Source organism: Eulemur rufifrons, chromosome 7, assembly GCF_041146395.1.
Source record: "Eulemur rufifrons isolate Redbay chromosome 7, OSU_ERuf_1, whole genome shotgun sequence".
In the NCBI taxonomy this organism is placed as follows: Eukaryota; Metazoa; Chordata; class Mammalia; order Primates; family Lemuridae; genus Eulemur; species Eulemur rufifrons.
In genome coordinates, this window is record NC_090989.1 from 29,312,789 (window position 1) to 29,330,653 (window position 17,865).

Genomic DNA, 17,865 nt, shown 5'->3' on the forward strand with positions numbered 1-17,865 from the left:
CTTTAAAATAAAAACGATAGACTTTTTGCTTTAAATTGAGATATTCCTGTCTTGGAAAATACATTTTTTTCTTTTTTCTCTTGTTCTGTTGCTTTCTCTATTTCCTACTAATCATCTTCTTTTATCTTCCTCCTCTTTCTTATACTCTCTTCTTGAAGTATCTGTGTGATCAATTAATTTTTTCTAATGCCTTTTTCTTTTCTTTTTTTTTTTTTTTATGAGACAGAGGCTCACTTTATCACCTGGGCTATAGTGCAGTGGTATCAGCCTAGCTCATGGTAACCTCAAACTCCTGGGCTCAAGAGATTCTCCTGCCTCAGCCTTCAGAGTAGCTGGGACTACAGGTGCGAGGCCACCACACCCAGCTAATTTTTCTATTTTTGGTAGAGACAGGGTCTCACTCTTGCTCAGGCTGGTCTCGAACCCCTGACCTCCAGTAGTCCTCCTGCCTCGGCCTCCCGGATTGCTAGAGTTACAGGCGTCAGCCACGGTGCCCAGCCTTTTCTAATATCTTGACCCTAGCATCATTTGGCTTTATAAAGAAAACATATAAAATAAATATACCAAACAACTCCCTCAAGCAAAATAAGTATGTGCAATTGGTAGTATGCAAAATATTTAGCTGATATTTTCTCTACTTGAAATACACTGTATCCAAATTCTTATAAATTTTCAAATAATTTGAAATTCATGATAGTTCAGAGGCCAGAGCATTGTATGTTTGGTGCCATAAAATATACTTATATATTTCTATTGTATTTATAATTATTAAAATTAAATGATAATATATTCTTTATTTATTAAACTTTATCATAACATATTTTGTAGCACAGTGTTATATAATATTTTTAGTGATTATTGTGTGAAGTCTATTTAATTAGTACCAAGTACCTTTCATATAATAATAATGTTTTTAAAATAACTTTGAGAAGAATGGTAGGAACTTTCAGAAAAGGAAACTTTCCTTTGGATTCATAAGTAGCAAAGCTACATTCTTGAGAGTCTACAATATTGAGCTCAGAATAGCTAAAATAACTTCCAAATATGATTACATGATAGAGTGCTTAAGAAAAGGTTTCATGTTCCTATTTAGGAAGAAAGTTTTCACTTCGTCTAGCTTGGTATTTTATTTTTTTCTAATTTAGGATATGGCATTTTTAAGTAATTTCATTTTGGCAGCTCTAAATCTCCCAGGACTGTCCTTCGTATTTCTCACTTTGGCAAAACTGCATTTCTTGCTTATTTGATCTCTTCCCTTTGAGAATAAGAGGAATATCTCCTTTGCTCCTTGCATGCTTGACTTGCCTTCTAACCCATCATAATTACATACAGGAGGCCTCCCCTCTGAAATCCTGACCCACCCACCAGAGCTCAGTGCTTTACCTTGTTAACAATGTTATTGCCAATTTAGTATGTTGGAGAGTTGACTGTCTCCTGTCTCTGGCAGAAAGAAAAGTCCATTCCTAACCTTTCATCTACATATGAACCTATTATTCCCTGTTATAAACATTATATATACTATCAATATCCAAGGAGGAGACATTAATAATTGGCGATCCTTAAGCATAAGGGATTAAACTGCTTTATTTACCTGAAAACTGAACCCATTATCTTTTCAGTCAAAATAGTAAAAGTAGTCTCACCTTGGAGATCTTCATTTTGTTATCTTGATTTTTGAACTTTAGAACTTTTTGTTTATTGAGGTTATGAGAATCTATGGATTAAATACTGCATTGAATACAAATAATATACAAATACTAACAAGACAAATAATAAAAGTAGATATATATATATTTCCAATAAATGCTTTTAGGTGAATATATGATATAAATTATGCACCTTTACAAATTTAAGTGCTATTATCTTCAATGCTTAAATCTTAGAATAAGTCTAATTGAGTTGATGAAATTAGTATTATAATCTTATCAGGTCCATGAGTTAAAATTAAAATGTTAAAATTATGACCTTATGGAACTTACGTGATATCGTTTTCTTGGTCTGATAATATTGGTGACTGCAAGTTTATCATATTTTAACTAGATAAGAACTGTTCTCACTAAAATTTTTCAGTAATTGAGCCCAATGACTTTGATAATGAATACCAGAAAACACTTAGGTGAATCTTTAAACTTTTATGGAGTTTCTGGGTACTTTTAAAGTAGTATTTTTAAGGTCTATATTTCAAAATATGGAGAAATTAAATCTTGACTTTTCTTTTTTTAGTAATTTTTTTATTTTTAATTACAGGTATGTAATAATTACATACATTTATAGGGTATATGTGGTATTTTGATACAGACATACAATGTGTAATGATCAAATCAGGGTAACTGGAGTATCCATCACCTCAAGCATTTATCATTTCTGTGAATACTGTATCATTAATGACAAGCAGGGGTCTACTAAATTACACTAAGGGCTTATTCCACTGTATGGACTGTTGTTGGCACCATATGAAATAACTAAGCACTCTATCACTAGAGTCCTTTCAGATCTTTTGGTTATAGAAGGGTCTAAAAATATGGACTCTGTGTCCAAAACAAAAATATGGACTATGTGTCCAAAACATGAGCACCTCGTTTGCATATTGTGCATAAAGATATGTAAAGCAGTTTTCATTTTCACTTCACATTTATGATGGATCTATCAGTACTTGGAATGGAATTGAAATTTAGATTCACATTAAAAATGCTGATTATATTCTTGTGTAACTGCATAACAACATCAGGAAACAGCTGCTTTCTCAAAAACAAAATGCTGGCTTTAACTTATATTAAAGAGAGTTTCAGCAGTTTTGTAAAACTTTGGAGCATCCCATGCATTTTTTTCGATGATTGGTATGAAGCCTGGGAATTCTAACCAAGAAAGTGTCTAAGGCACAGGAGGCTCATCTTGAAAAAGCAAAACAGAGGGTAAGATATTGACATCAACATCAAACACATAGAGAAATCATGCTGTTATGGTGCAGATGTTCACATATAGTGCAGACACTGGAAACCAACCTACATGACATGATTCTAAAGTGGCAAGTGCTAGGAGAATAAAAGTACCTCAACTAAAGCTAGAGGGTCTTGAAGATCAAATTGACCTTATCTATCTGTAGCTTTCCTTTCATGAATATTTATCTAATTTACTTGCCAAAATGAACATTTATCAAAGATAAAGTGGCCTCCATTTTTCTGAAAAGTTTTAAGAGTTGGATATGGAATATGCAGTTTATATAATGTTGAGTAAATTAATGAATAATTATATGGAAGCTTTCTCTTCATTTGGCTGTTCAATGTATATATCCAATATTAATACCATGTTATGTAGCTAATGTACAAATGAACAATAACAAAAAAAACTGGTCACAACTGATTCATTATTTGTAAAATTTCCCAGTGTAGTTGTTATATACTTTTTGTTAATTTACTTGGCTTTATTTTTTTTAATTTTATGAAACTACTTTATTAAAAACTTAACTGGATTTTAAGACACTTGTAAATAACTGGTTAGTGAAATTGGAACACGAGGAGTTTTGCAAAGCAAATAAACAGATTTTGACTGAAGTCATTTTCGGGCTAAGGATGTTTTACCTGGCTTAGCTTCTGTTAAAATAGCTATTGAGGGCCATTGACTTCTAGTTATAAAATACAATAATAAGACCAAAAGATAACTTTTTGCTCATTATTTTTCTCTGTGGCCATAGGATGTCTTTTTTTTTTTTAATTTCAGCATATTACTGGGGTACAAATGTTTAGTTTACATATATTGCCTTTGCTCCACCTGAGTCAGAGTTTCAAGCATGTCCATCCTCCAGACAGTGCACATCTCACCCATTAGATATGAGTATACCCATACCCTCTTCCTCCCTCCTTCCTGCCTGACACCCAGTGAATGTTACTACTATATGTGCACTGAAGTGTTCTTCAGTTAAGTTAGTTAATACCAATTTGCTGGTGAGTTCATATGGTGCTTGTTTTTCCATTCTTGTGATACTTCACTTAGTAGAATGGGCTCCAGGTCTATCCAGGATAACGCAAGAGGTGCTAGATCTCCATTGTTTTTTGTGGCTGAGTAGAACTCCATGGTATCCATATACCACATTTTATTAATCCACTCATGTATTGATGGGCACTTGGGTTGTTTCCACATCTTTGCAATTGTGATTTGTGCTGCTATAAACATTCTAGTGCAGATTTTTTTTTTTTTTCAGAATGTCTTTTATTCCTTTGGGTAGATGCCCAGTAGTCGGATTGCCAGATCAAATGGTAGTTCTACTTTTAGCTCTTTAAGGTATGGCCATATTTCTTTCCACAAGGTTGTGCTAGTTTGCAGTCCCACTAGCAGTGTAAGAGTGAGTGTTCCTATCTCTCTGCATCCACTCCAACATCTATTGTTTTGGGACTTTTTATAAAAACCATTCACACTAGAGTTAAGTGATAACTCATGGTTTTGATATGCATTTCCCTGATGATTAGAGATGTTGAGCATTTTTTTCATGTTTTTTGGCCATTAGTCTGTCTGAGGTATGTTTTCACATCAATACACTTCTGATGGTGAGCCTACCACTTGATCACTAAAAGGTCTGAGTAGAATTTTGTGCATTGTTTCTTGTAATAGATATCTTCCCCATGGAATTAACGATAGCAGATATTACATAATGAAGGCTTTTTTGGTGTGCTTTATTATTTAACTAAAATTATTTTATCTCATGGAGATAAAATAACCTCAAACACTTCCATAAAATAAGTACATACTATGAAAATTACATGTATGTCTTATCTGCATATAAAGGCTGTATTTTTAAAGTGCTGGGTTTTTTTATTTCAAAGTATTAGGGGGGTACAAATGTTTTTGGTTACATGGATACCTTTTGTAATGCTCAAGTCAGATAAAGTGCTGTTTTATGATTTAAACTATCTTTATAATTTTAGTACAGTTTTAACACAATTAAATCACATGTCATCACAAAAATATGACAAACAATGCCAACAGGTCTCATTTAATAAATCCATCTAAAAATAAGTATTAAGTTATCTTTGTAAAGTACCTATACTTAATATGGTACATAGAATTTATAAGTGATATGTATAAATAGCAAAAAATTTAATACACATATATATAAAGTCTAATTCTTAATATATATTCAATTGCGAGGTTTGCAAAACGCATTGCGAAAGAACAATGGTTTACATGCTGAGATAGTACTCATAATCTCACCTTGTCATTTTATAATGAATATTAACAATTCTTTAAGTTCAAACAAAAAATACATGAATCAACAGCGCTCCCACCCATTTTTAGGTGGAATTTTACTTGGTATTAATCAAATCAGTGGTTCTCCTTATGTTTGTTTGAGAACAGCAAGTTTTCCTCCAGCAGTATGGTGATGGGAAGAATCGTTACATTAAGTTAAATTTTTCTGTACATTTAGTGTCCTTTCAATTTTTTAGTAATATAAATAGTTCTTGAACATTTATGCTCTACTACATATAATATAGAAAAGAAAAGATTATTTCTAGCTGGCATTTATTATACTCCAATTATGAGGGGACGCTTCATGCCAGGAACTGGGGACATTCAGGAACAGAGTCCTTTTCTCCATGTGTTTGACAGTAGAGAAGAATAGGTCACGTGATAACTCTAGATATGAAAGATGTTAAAGAAGAGTAATTGGACACCAGTTCCATGTGTTTCCAAAATCACCAGTACCAGATGCAGGATGTTTACAACCATTCTTCCGCCTTCTCCAAAAGGAAAATCTCTTTTTTATAGCCAATCTGGTATAGCACTATAAATAAAAACAGATTTTTTTTCCCCCGAGAGAGGGGTAAATTTTGATAGAGCTCAACTTGATCTGGCATTTAAAAGCCTGTTCACAACTTTTTCAATTGTTATCTAAGATAACCCCCCAAAATTAGGGTGCTTGAAAAAATAAAAAACCTAATCCACTTCCTATGTCAAAAACATGCAAGCTCACATCTGTGGAGCTGATTTTTAAGTAAAGGAAGAAATTGCCACAGTATAGTAATACAACTAATTTTTAAATGTGTATGTGGGTTTAAATAATGCCTCCTGCTTATGATCTGAAAATTATACCTTAGATTTATGCCTTATTTCACAAACACTTGATGATGATCTTGCCCTGTAGCATGAACATTTTCCAGTTATGCTTTTTAAGTTATTCAGTTTCTTTGATAGCCATTTCTTTCCATAGAATAGATAATCCTTTATCTTACAAGGATATGACCTTGATATCTACATAGATTTATTTAACATGGACAAGCACTATTTTTTTTTTTTTTTTTTTGTTGAGACAGAGTCTCACTTTGTTGCCCAGGCTAGAGTGAGTGCCGTGGCATCAGCTTAGCTCACAGCAACCTCAAACTCCTGGGCTCAAGCGATCCTACTGCCTCAGCCTCCCGAGTAGCTGGGACTACAGGCATGCGCCACTATGCCCGGCTAATTTTTTCTATATAGATTTTTAGGTGTCCATATAATGTCTTTCTATTTTTAGTAGAGACGGGGTCTCGCTCAGGCTGGTCTCGAACTCCTGACCTTGAGCAATCCACCCGCCTCGGCCTCCCAGAGTGCTAGGATTACAGGCGTGAGCCACCGCGCCCGGCCAACAAGCACTATTTTTCATTTATTAATCAAACATTTATTGAGCACGTCTTGAGTGTCCAATGTTATTTAAGGTGAGCAACTTAGACAAAACCCCTGCCCTTACCAAACTTGCATTCTCTTTCCTCCTATGGGGTGTGGTTAATATAACAAGTCTCATAACTTTAAAGTCATAGGCTCCAAATCATTGACAATTACATGAATCTTAACTATGAATTACAGTGCTCAAGAGTATATATTTTGTGCTCATTAGTACATATTTTTTAAACATAGAGGAATTTTTATTTTTCAGAAGCAATATTAATAGGAGGTTTTTAGCATCTTCTGTTACAGATTGGAAGTGGCTTCTTTCCCAAAGTTTGCCTTAAATTTGACTCTAAGCTTAGGTTAGTTGGAGAAGACCCTTCCATAACAATTCATTAGAAGGATTATCATTTTAGGTGGTGTCATAAAATAACAAGCTTCATAATGAGGAAGTTGGGCCAAGTAATCAAAAGTATTTTCAATGTGAATAAATCCTGAGAAAATCACACTTTTCTCACGACACTGGAAGATTTTCTTTCCCCATAGCCTTTGAAAAGGGTAAGAAAAAATTAATATTGGTAATTGAAAAACTCCCTGAGAATTAGGGCTTGAATTTGGGACCAATGTTGCTAGCCTATATGTAAAAACATGAAAACGCATTACAAGAGAAGCTGCTGTTGATTATTAAGAAATAAACATTCCTGCGGTTCATTTGAAGGCAAATCTGCACTAGTTAGCAGAGGATACATGTGACCACATCTGAAGCATGGAATTTTCAAGTTCCTGTATGCAATGAGAAGCTGAGTGCCACAGCAGTGCAGATGAAGAAAAGATGGTGTCGAACTATTTCCTTTCCATCTGGTGTTTTACAGCAGCTCTGCTCACAGTTACTCTTCAAGGAAAATAGACTGCAGAAAAATAAACTCACAATCGTGTGCTGTTTAGGCTGAATAATCTAAGCCAAATCATTGCTTGGGAATAAATTAAATACTGAATAAAACAGAGTCTAAATGCAAATAAAATACGCTCGAGGGAAACCTCTCACTCCAATGAAATCTTGAATTAATTTGACTTGCCGAAGAGCAACAGCATAACCATACCAGTCCCAAGTATGAGGCTTAGTATGTATTTTGTCATTTTTCACTGACCACTCTATATTACATAGCAACACTGCCAGTTTTCTCTGCCACTTCTCTAATTTTTTTTTTTAAGCTATGATGTGGCTTTCTTTAATGATACTGAATCTTGTATCATCTAGGCCAGCATGAAGTTTGTTACTCATACTGTACAGGCAGCTTTCCTTAATTCAATCAGTCCTACTCCAAGCACAGTACATGAAGTGATTCAATAATAATTGTAAAAATCAGGCCTGTTTGGCACTATGATACAATTGGAGAAAATAACCCAGGGAGGCTTCCACTGGTTCCCAGCCCAGAATATTTCTGCCAGGATAAATGTTCTCTTTTTAAAGGATCTGGGATGTGATAAGGGGGTTCCCAGATTTTGAGTATTAAAGATACAAGCGTGGCAAGGCTGGCAGTGGCCCTGCAAGCGCCGTGCTGCGAAGTGCCCCTCTGCCCTCGGTCGTGGCCGTTACGTGGCTCAAACTCATCCATCCGCTGCTTGGTGTTGCGCTGCCGGATCTGCAGCAGAGTCTTGTACTTGTCCCGGCCTTGCCTCAGGCTCTCATTGTGAATCCTCTTCCTCTCCTCTCTGGCCAGGGACAGCTCATTGCTCAATGTCACCAGCTGCCGCTGCACATGCTAGTTCTCGGCTGTGGTGATGCATTTCTCCTGGTTGCGGTCATCCAGGATGCCATCGCAGGACAGCTGCGCGCTGTAGCCGTGGGCTGGGCACCCTCTTCCTGCGGGCTCTTCTGGACGTGGTAACTGACCGGCTCGTACATGGGGGGCGACGGGAGTGGGGAGCCGTCATCGCGAGGTGCAGCTCCTCTTTAGTCTTCACTGGGTCGTCCTGGGCTACTTTGGCCCTGTGCTGCCACTCTTCGACCTCATCCTCCTTGCGCCTCCTGGCCTCCTCCAGGAGGGCGACCTTGGCGGTGTCCTCTGCAAGCTCCGCAGCCAGCTGCTCCTGGCTCTTTATCTGATCCACGGCCTGTCTCTCCAGCTCCTCCTGGGCCCGTCTTCTCTCCTCCTCCAGCTGCAAGGCTGTCTGAAACTGCTCGGAGAGTCCTTTCTCCACCTTCTTGGTTTTCTCCTCGTAGTCTTGCAGCACGAGCATCAGCTCCTCCTTCTCACGCTTCGTCTGTTCTTTCTCTCTCTCAACAGTTTCTCTCCTTTTCTTCTCAGTTTCCAACTGTTGCTGCTCCAGCTGCTTCTGGTGCTTCTCTTGGGCCTGGGCCTTCACCTGGGGTACCTCGATGGTGCCGGGCTCCCTGCCGCACAGGTACAGCTCGTGGTTCTCCACGCAGAGTTGCAGGATCCACTTGATAATCCTCAGGCGGGGGGCACAGAACACAAAGTGAGTGCCTTCTTGTCGATGAACTTAATGACAACCTTTTTGTCATTGAAAGAGATGTTCCTGATTTCACTCCAAGGGAAGCCAATCTTTGGGGTCAACTTATCTTTCTCGTTAATATTTAGTCCAAGGGCATCAACTCCGAGCCAGAGGTCTGTCCCTTTCTTACTTTTTATCTGGAAATAGTTGATTCCACACATTTCCAGGTCCTGAGAAATCTTCAGATACTCCAACATAGCATTATCTTTGAACACTCCGTGGTGTTCTGCGTGCCACACTTGGATCCAGTCCTCCCCTTCGGCCCTGGTAAGTTTGTGTTGGTCCATAACTCTTTGAGGGAGCGGCCGCTTAGAGCTGAGGTCCCCAGCCTTTCACATTTCTTTGTTATAGTCCGCAAATGTGGCCTACACAGAGTAGGAACACTGCGGTCTTACGGCCACAGTAAATCTCATCACTAAGAATTGTCTCCTTCACTTGGAGGAAGAAAAGTTACTGAGTGACAAGCTCCTCAGAGAAGTCTTCAGGTAGAATTTGGCCTGGAACTTGAACCGGAGGGAAGTCTCCTTCCAGACTTCTTGGGAAGACATATTTTTTTTATCAAGTTTCAGCCAGGTAGGAAATCCTTTACTATTTGCATATTGGAGGCCAAAGTACCACACTTCTCGGAGGCCGATAGCCTTAACCATCTGATCCAAAAGTTGTTTTCCAGTTGCGCTCCCTGTCCCACTGTCTGAGCGTCCCCTAGTTTATTTTTATCTATAGACTATAGCCCCAAATAAATATTATGTATTTAACTTTTTATTTTTATTTATATTTTTCTCTGTGGCACTGGAATATAAGCTTCCAGTCAAAACTTTTGAAATGGTTTATTCAATTTTAAATCCCTGGCTCACAGTAGTTGCTCAACATATATGTATTGAAGAAATAATAAATTAGTTTTCTTTCTTTAAATATAATACATTAGGTATGATAGCTTATGAGTAATACATAGTACAACAAATTTTATTATATTTTGGGATTTTTATTATATTTATTATATTTTTAATAATATTTTATATTATATTTTAGGATATTTTTAATTATCTTTTTTAGATTTTTTTTTTTTAAGGATTCATTTTAAATTAATTTTCTGAAAACCGAAAAGCTCTGTTATTACATCCTTAGGGATGTGTACATAGTTGTGCTAGGGTAAAGATATGATTTAATAATTGAAATATAGGAATTGTTCATCATATGGAGACTGCAAACAATATATGTGAATTATGGAAAAAGTTGTTTTCAAATTTTGTTTCAATACATTTTCTCATAGTCATGTTGCTAACTATAGCAATTAGATTTATTGGTAAGCCAACAAAACCTATTGAACCAAGATATACTTAAGTTATATTACTTTCCTAATCATATTCTAGGGTTTAATATCTATCCAAAAGAATGGTTTTAGAACAGAATATATATATGTTATTCAGTCACGGTACCAGCCTCACTTCTTCAATAATAGAACTGGACAATTCCACTCCTTTCTCACTGCCTCCACCTGCTGGTAGACGAGATTGACAGTTCTGCATCCCATGACTCAGAGGGTCTGGGATTTAAAATCTGGTTCCTGTAGCCCATTTAGTCTAAGGAGACATCTTAGTTTGGTCCTGAATCCCTGCTCTGCCTGATATTCTATCTACATTTACTCTATGAATGTGAACCTCCAAAGGCAGAGAACATCTCATATTTTGTATTCCTAAAACATATAGTTCCTATTTGCTTTTCTGATGCCACCAACTTTTATTTCTGATTCATGTTTCCCTTGGCCCGTGACTAAGTCTGGTAGAGGCATCCTTTAATACCTCCTCTTCTTTTCTCCCAAGTGCATGGTTTTCTGAGAGTTATGAAAGATTTCTTCTGTAAGTCATAAAAAATGTTTTAGAAAACATGCAAGCTACCTTTAAAGTTTTCTTTTTTGAAACATGAATATCACTGAAATAATGACCAAGTTTTAGAGTTTCACTTAATTTCAATTTCTCTTAGACATTCCTTTGCAAGGATTTAGGTTAGATAAATGGAGTGAGAGTGCATTGAGGAGATCTATGTTTTACCCCAGACACTGTGTAGGACTTCGGTCTCCAACCCCCAGGCGGTGGGGTGGTACTGGTCTGCGGCCTGTTAAAACCGGGCTGCACAGCAGAAGGTGGGCATCGACTGAATGAGGTTCACGTGTGTTTACAGCTGCTTCTCATTGCTGGCATCACTGTCTGAGCTCTGTCTCTTGTCAGATCAGTGATAGCATTAGATTCTCACAGAAGCATGCACACTACTGTAAACTGCTCATGCAAGAAATCTAGGTTGCACGCTACTTAAGAGAATCTACCGCCTGATGATCTGAGGTGGAGCTGAGGTGGTGATGCTAGCACTGGGGAGAGGCTGCAAATACAGATTATCATTAGCAGAGAGGTTTGACTGCACAACAAATGTAATGTGCTTGAATCTTCCCAACCCATCAACACTCCATCCCCCTTCTGTGGAAAAATTGTCTTCCATAAAACCGGTCCTTGGTACCAAAAAAGTTGGAGACCGCTGGTGTAGGAGACAGCTGAGGGGAGCCATGATTTTTGTTTTTACTTTTTGGTTCCTTTGTCACAGGCCCTACATGCTGGAAAGGGGAGGCACTGTAATTGAGATGAAATAAGGATAATGAAAAGAAAAAAAGCAAGACAGTCATGTATTGTGGGCACAAAAGAGAGAGGGAGTAGGAAAATGTCATGTGAGGTTAGTGTAGAGTTAAAGAGGGTTTCATGATCTGACACTTGAAAATATAGTATCTAGTTTTAACATTTACATTTCAAGTATCAAGAGTATCTTGAGGGTAGTAGGATCAATTCCCACTATCCTTCAATGATAAAACTTTACCTTACTTTAAAAGCACAGAAAGGCCAAAACCAAGGTAAAAGAGCAGCTATGATTCAAACCCACATTCCCAGACTACTACTTCAATGCCTTTTCATTGCCCTGGCCCCTGCTGGGGATTACCTAATTAAAAACAACATGTGCTATCCTTTCCACCAGGATACTGCCATTGCTGCAAAATTATAACTCATATGTAAAAAACAAAGATTCAGTTTGAGAATCTTTCGTTGTTGTCGTCAGCATGAATTTCTGAGGGTGTCCTACATGCTTCTTATTTAGATTCCTTGTTCCACCATCATTGATGAGCTCAGAGTTACCAGAATGTTGTCCTTAAAGACTATTATGAAAATATTTGTCAGTATCAGTGCAGTAAAAATCTGGTACCCACATCTCCCAAATTTAGTTCCTGGAATTAACTCAATTTTTCATCTCTTAGTATCTTTATTTTTCTCATCAAGTGAGAGTTTTGAAAACAAGTATGAAGATTGACAGATATCAATAAGAACTAGCAATTTCTTTTTTTCCTTTTCCTATGACTTGCGTTTGTTATAGCAGCCAGGCAGAAAAATGAACTACTTCTCTTAAATTTAAAGTGAACATATAGTGAAATTGTAGGAGATTTTTAAAATATGCATAATATGAACTGTTTATTATTTTAGTTCACAAGTAATTATGAAGACACTTTACAAGATCAACTAATAATTCTCATGTCAAAACTCACATATATAATTCCTTTTTGCTTATAAAGAGTTTTATAGGAAATTATTAGTTATTACTTAATGCCAGAAATAAACTTTTTCCTTTGATAATATATCTGCACAAAATTATATAACTTGATTTAAAGATTTATATATGTTTTATAAACAAGTATAAGATACATTACCAACACATAACTTAAAGCAATGTATGTAAGTGTTGGGCATATCTACATATATTTCACATAAAATAATTTTAATGAAAAAAACTATTAGAGCAATAGAGGTTTCAAAAAAGTTTTAGATTCATTAATTAAGTTATTAGCTACACAGATACACTATACATGGCTGACAATTAATTCACTGGGTTCATCTGATAATAATAATGTTTATTATGTAAAAGTTACCTGGCACATAGTAATATATGTGATTGCTAATGTATTTGATCCACACAATAACACTGTGTGATAGGTATTGTCCTTGTTACCCAGTTTACAGATGATGAAACTATGCCACAAGGAACTGAAATAACTTGTTCAGGGCACAGAGAGTGAGTGGCCTTGTTGGAATCAGAACACAGGCAGTCTGAGCTCCAGAATCTGTTTTTGTAACCATGTTGCTACACAGCCTCTAATATTATAAGTACTTAAATGTTCATCCCTTTTCCCCATTATACTATAGAGTTTACTTTATCTTCTTTCATTTCTATATTGATATCTCCCAGTTTGATGACAAGTGTATTAAATGATTCATTTTGAATTTATATTTGGTTGAGATCCTATCTGACAGCAAAGTAATTTAGACTTTATGAAAAATATTATGAGGTTACAGTCCTAAAGGAAAAAGCCTACATGATTTTTTCCCCTTGGTAGAATGCAAGCTTTAAAAAAGGCAGGGTAGTTTTTCTGTCTGCTTTGTTAATTACTCTATCCCAAGTGTCTATGATGTTACCTGGCCCTCGTAGGTACTCATAATTGAATAAATGGATGAACAAATGAATGAACGGACCAGTGAGTGAATGCAGAAAGTGGTAGAGAAGAAAGATTGAAAAAAACCTGGTTTCCCAATGACATCATTTAGGCCCCACACCAGCCACATTACTGCCATCTTTTTGCACTTCTTGCTATGTGAAATAGTAAATGTCCTTATTATTTTTTAAAATATGTTAGTATTTAAGTTAATTTGATGCCCTTGGTACGTGAATATGATAGTGTCCCTCAGTAAAGCAAACATTTTAGGCTGTTACTATAGAATGAGTTTGGATTGCTGTATTTTTAACTTCTCATCTTTTCTCTTTATCTCTCCCTCTCTATTCTTACATCCAATAGCAGATATATTTAACCAAGTTAATTGGGTTAATAAATGCAGTCTGCTATCATAGACAAACAGTATGAACAAAATAAAATGTCTTGACTTCTCTATGGTTCATTTAATAATTTGATATATTTATTGAGTGCCCACTATGTGCTGGGGAGTCTACTAGATACTCAAGCTGGTGTGAGAAATACAAATTCACATAATTCATACTTCAATGGAGCAGTCTAATGAAAAACAATCATTAATTAAATGGCTCAATGAAATGACCCTCAAGGATATTGGTACATGGCCTCTCTGTTTTAAGACCATCTTCCCAATAAGTCAAAACTAAAAAAAAAAAGTGAACCCGCACCAATTTTTTAAAGTCTTTAAATATTTCTTTGTAACATTAATTTTTTTCTGTCTTTTAAATGAAGTTTAGTGTTTGTAGAAAAGAATCATTATTGAAAATATAATATGTAGTTCCAACTTGGCAACCCAAACATTTTGGTATTGTTCCAACTTTAATCCTTGACTATAGTGATAAAATGTAGTTCACCTACAAAGAAGCATTCTCAGCACAGACCCAGATATATCAGTCATTGATGTGACACCATCTAGTAGGAAAAACTAGGTGATTGGTTTGACTAAATGTCAGAGTAAAATGATTCCCCCAAACCACGGCCCTGCCAAGTTTGTCAACACAACTTCACACTGTCTTTTCTTCTTGCATCCTTAACACTCCAAACTGTGCATTCAGCAATTTACTTAAATAATCTTTTTATGAACAACTGCTACTCAAGCGGCACAGAAAAGTCATAATCAGAGGTGAAAGGTTAATTTTAGAAAAGAAGACCGGAGAAATCACAAACACAAGTAAAATTTATAAATAAGAAAATTTTTAATTAGGGGAGTTGGTCATTCTACCCCTCCTTCCATCTATACTTGCTTATGAACAACGTGTTTACTAGGAAAGTTAATGAGCATTATATCTTCCGAAATAGTCAATGTTCAAGTGAAGGATTCAGTATGTAATACAAAGATAATTGATTTATTCCTTCAGTTTGATAAAAGTGAAATAATATACCATCTAATTAATTCTTAAGAAATTTTCTAGTTTAATTTTTTTTATTTGAATTAGAACAAGAATGGGTTACTTTGGCCACAAAACTTTTGAGATATTCACCCTGTGTAGTGTTCTTTCTAAACGGATAGAAATAAAACCAACAGGATTTTCACCTTTAAAACATGCATGTACATGCACAGGTGCACAAATACACATGGAGACACACACACACACACACACACACACAAAGTGACACAATATCCTAGGACGAGGGAAATGAAGGTATAGAAGTCATCTAAATTTAGTCTCATTTCAATGATTTTTATCTATTCAGTAATTCTTAGTGGATTGTTTTTTAAATTGACATTTTAACCTAATATCTTTTGAAACCCTGTCAATAATTGTGTCTTCTTACTCAAAATTATAGTTTCATAATTTGATTATACTAAACTGAAAAATTAAGGCAAATTTTGTGTCAAGTAAAACTTTCAGTTGCTCTTTCCAAGGGACTAGCAGTAATGATTCAAGGAGGGAAAAAGTCTGTTTTTCTATTTCTTTTCGTTGTTATACAATATACTCCGGGGGCAGAATGATGTGAAGAAAGGAATACTAGAGTTGGAATTAGAAAATGGATATTCCAGATTTTCCTCTAAAGAGCTTTGTACATTTCAGCAAATTTCTTCACCTTGTTGAGCTTTTATATCTTCCTACTATTTTTTGTGAAGACCTAAAATCACTATGAAATCATGTTTATTATACAATGTTATAAAACTAACACATAACTACTGCAAACAGTATTAGTAAAACATGTGTAAGCCTGGGTCAAAGTGGTTATTACGAACTTTCTTCATCTTAGCTACTCATTGTTCTCCTTAGAGAAGAATTATTTCAGTGTCCTACTTGAGGTGTCTTAGCTGGGACACTGTTCTAAAAATCTTTGGCATTAATTAACTCATTAGCTGCTACAAAAACCATTGAATGTAAAGGAACTAATACATCCTCAACAACTTGTAGATGAATCAGTCCAATTTTAATAAACATGAGGGTATTTACATTATTTTTTTCTTTATACAGTTAAGAAATGATGAGAAAGTATCACAAATTTTATTTGAATGGGCTATGAAAAGGGGAAATTTTAGAAATTATATGTATTGTCACCGTGTAAATAATGTTTATAGTAAATGAATATATATCAAAGACATTAATCACTAAAATATTTTTTATAATATTTCCTTTTGAGAAGGGCATGCATCATGTATTTATTTCAAAAAGACAATAAAGTTTCTTTTTTCGTTTCTTCCTAAGGTTTTCAGTACTCTACTTAAGTACTCTCCACAAAATTGTCCCCTAAATGATTCTGAGAAAAATACACAATTTTAATAGTGTATGTGTTGGCGGGCATTTGGAAAGGTTCTATAATGTACCATCTGCAATTCTGAGATAAACAAGCAAGTGAGATTAGTTTAGCAACTAAGCAGGAACTTATTTTAAGAAATGAAAAAGTGTGGCGCTTGCTGGTAATTTCATTTTCAGGATCAAAAACATAGTTGTGGCACACAACAAAGTCCTTTCCAAGGAAATGAAAATGACTGTCAACAAGTGGTATTATATTTGTTGCTAGGCACAAGTCTTACTGATCTAATGTAACCTCTTCTTTTTAATCTCATAATAATTTATTTGAGTTTCTGTGAAATTCAATACCATTTTGTATTTGTACGGAGAACTGGAAGTACTTTCCTGAAAAAAATATGTATATTCATATTCACTCCCTTAAAATCAGGAGGAAAACATGGTATTTCAAATTTAAACCAAAACACAGGAAAATTAGAGTTCGTCTATTCAAGGAATAAGAAATAGGTTAGAAGTGAACCAGGCAAACCTAACAATGCTCAAGCTATGGAGAAATAATAAAGACTACAAAAAATAGGCTAGGTGAGGATAAGTACTGTTTTATGTAAGGGTTACTTTTTAATTAAGCTTGTAAAGTTGAACTTTGGTGCACCCAATTATGCAACTCAAGGATGTCAGCAGTGCCTGTAACTGCAGAAGTACTTCAGCTAAAAATTGGAGTTTTCCCAGAGTCTCAAAATATGTGCTATTACTATCTCTAAATTTAAAAGTTTTTAATTCTCAAAATTCATTAATGAATTGTTTAAGTACAAATTATTTTTGACAGACAATGTATACAATGTAGATAAGTTTTTCCAAAAAGGCAGCAAAAAATCTTAACATTCTTCTGATTAATCTTCAGTAGGATTTTTCAAGCAAAGGAAAAACTAATAATAAAACCAATATCCAATTCTAAAAGCCTAGTAAATAAGATATTGAACACTAGACATAGACCTAATTTTCTTATGCTGTTTCAGTCACTAGTTTTGTGATCTTGAGCAAATTACCCCTCTGTATTTACTTTTTTCTCTGTAATAGGAAATAACTGAATTAGATGCTCCCCAAATCCCTTAAATTACTAGAGTTCATGATATAGCAGTTCCTATTCCCAAATCATAACTGAGAAATGTTTAGTTCCAATGATACAATAAGGCTTTATATTCATAAATAAGATATAAATAGATAAAACATTATATTTTTCTTTCTTAATTAATGCTTCTCTTTCTTATGATTTTTTTAAATAATAAAAAAAAATCACAGGGACAACTCAGCACAATTTTTTTAAGAATATCAAATAAGGAATGTAAGTTGTTCAGAAAGCTAAAATTTCATTTGGTAGATAAAATAATTTACAAACCTGTCAATTTTATCAGGACACAATAATCAGTATTCAATTACTTTCCTATATGTTCT

The 17,865-nt window shown here is 35.2% G+C and overlaps 1 protein-coding gene and 1 pseudogene across 16 annotated transcripts in view; one reads left to right on the forward strand and one right to left on the reverse strand.

The window, feature by feature from the left end:
- ROBO2 (roundabout guidance receptor 2) overlaps positions 1-17,865 on the forward strand; it is a 1,642,423-nt gene that overhangs the window by 921,969 nt on the left and 702,589 nt on the right. The window lies entirely within an intron of this gene.
- On the reverse strand, positions 8,013-9,452 carry LOC138387723 (ezrin pseudogene; annotated as a pseudogene).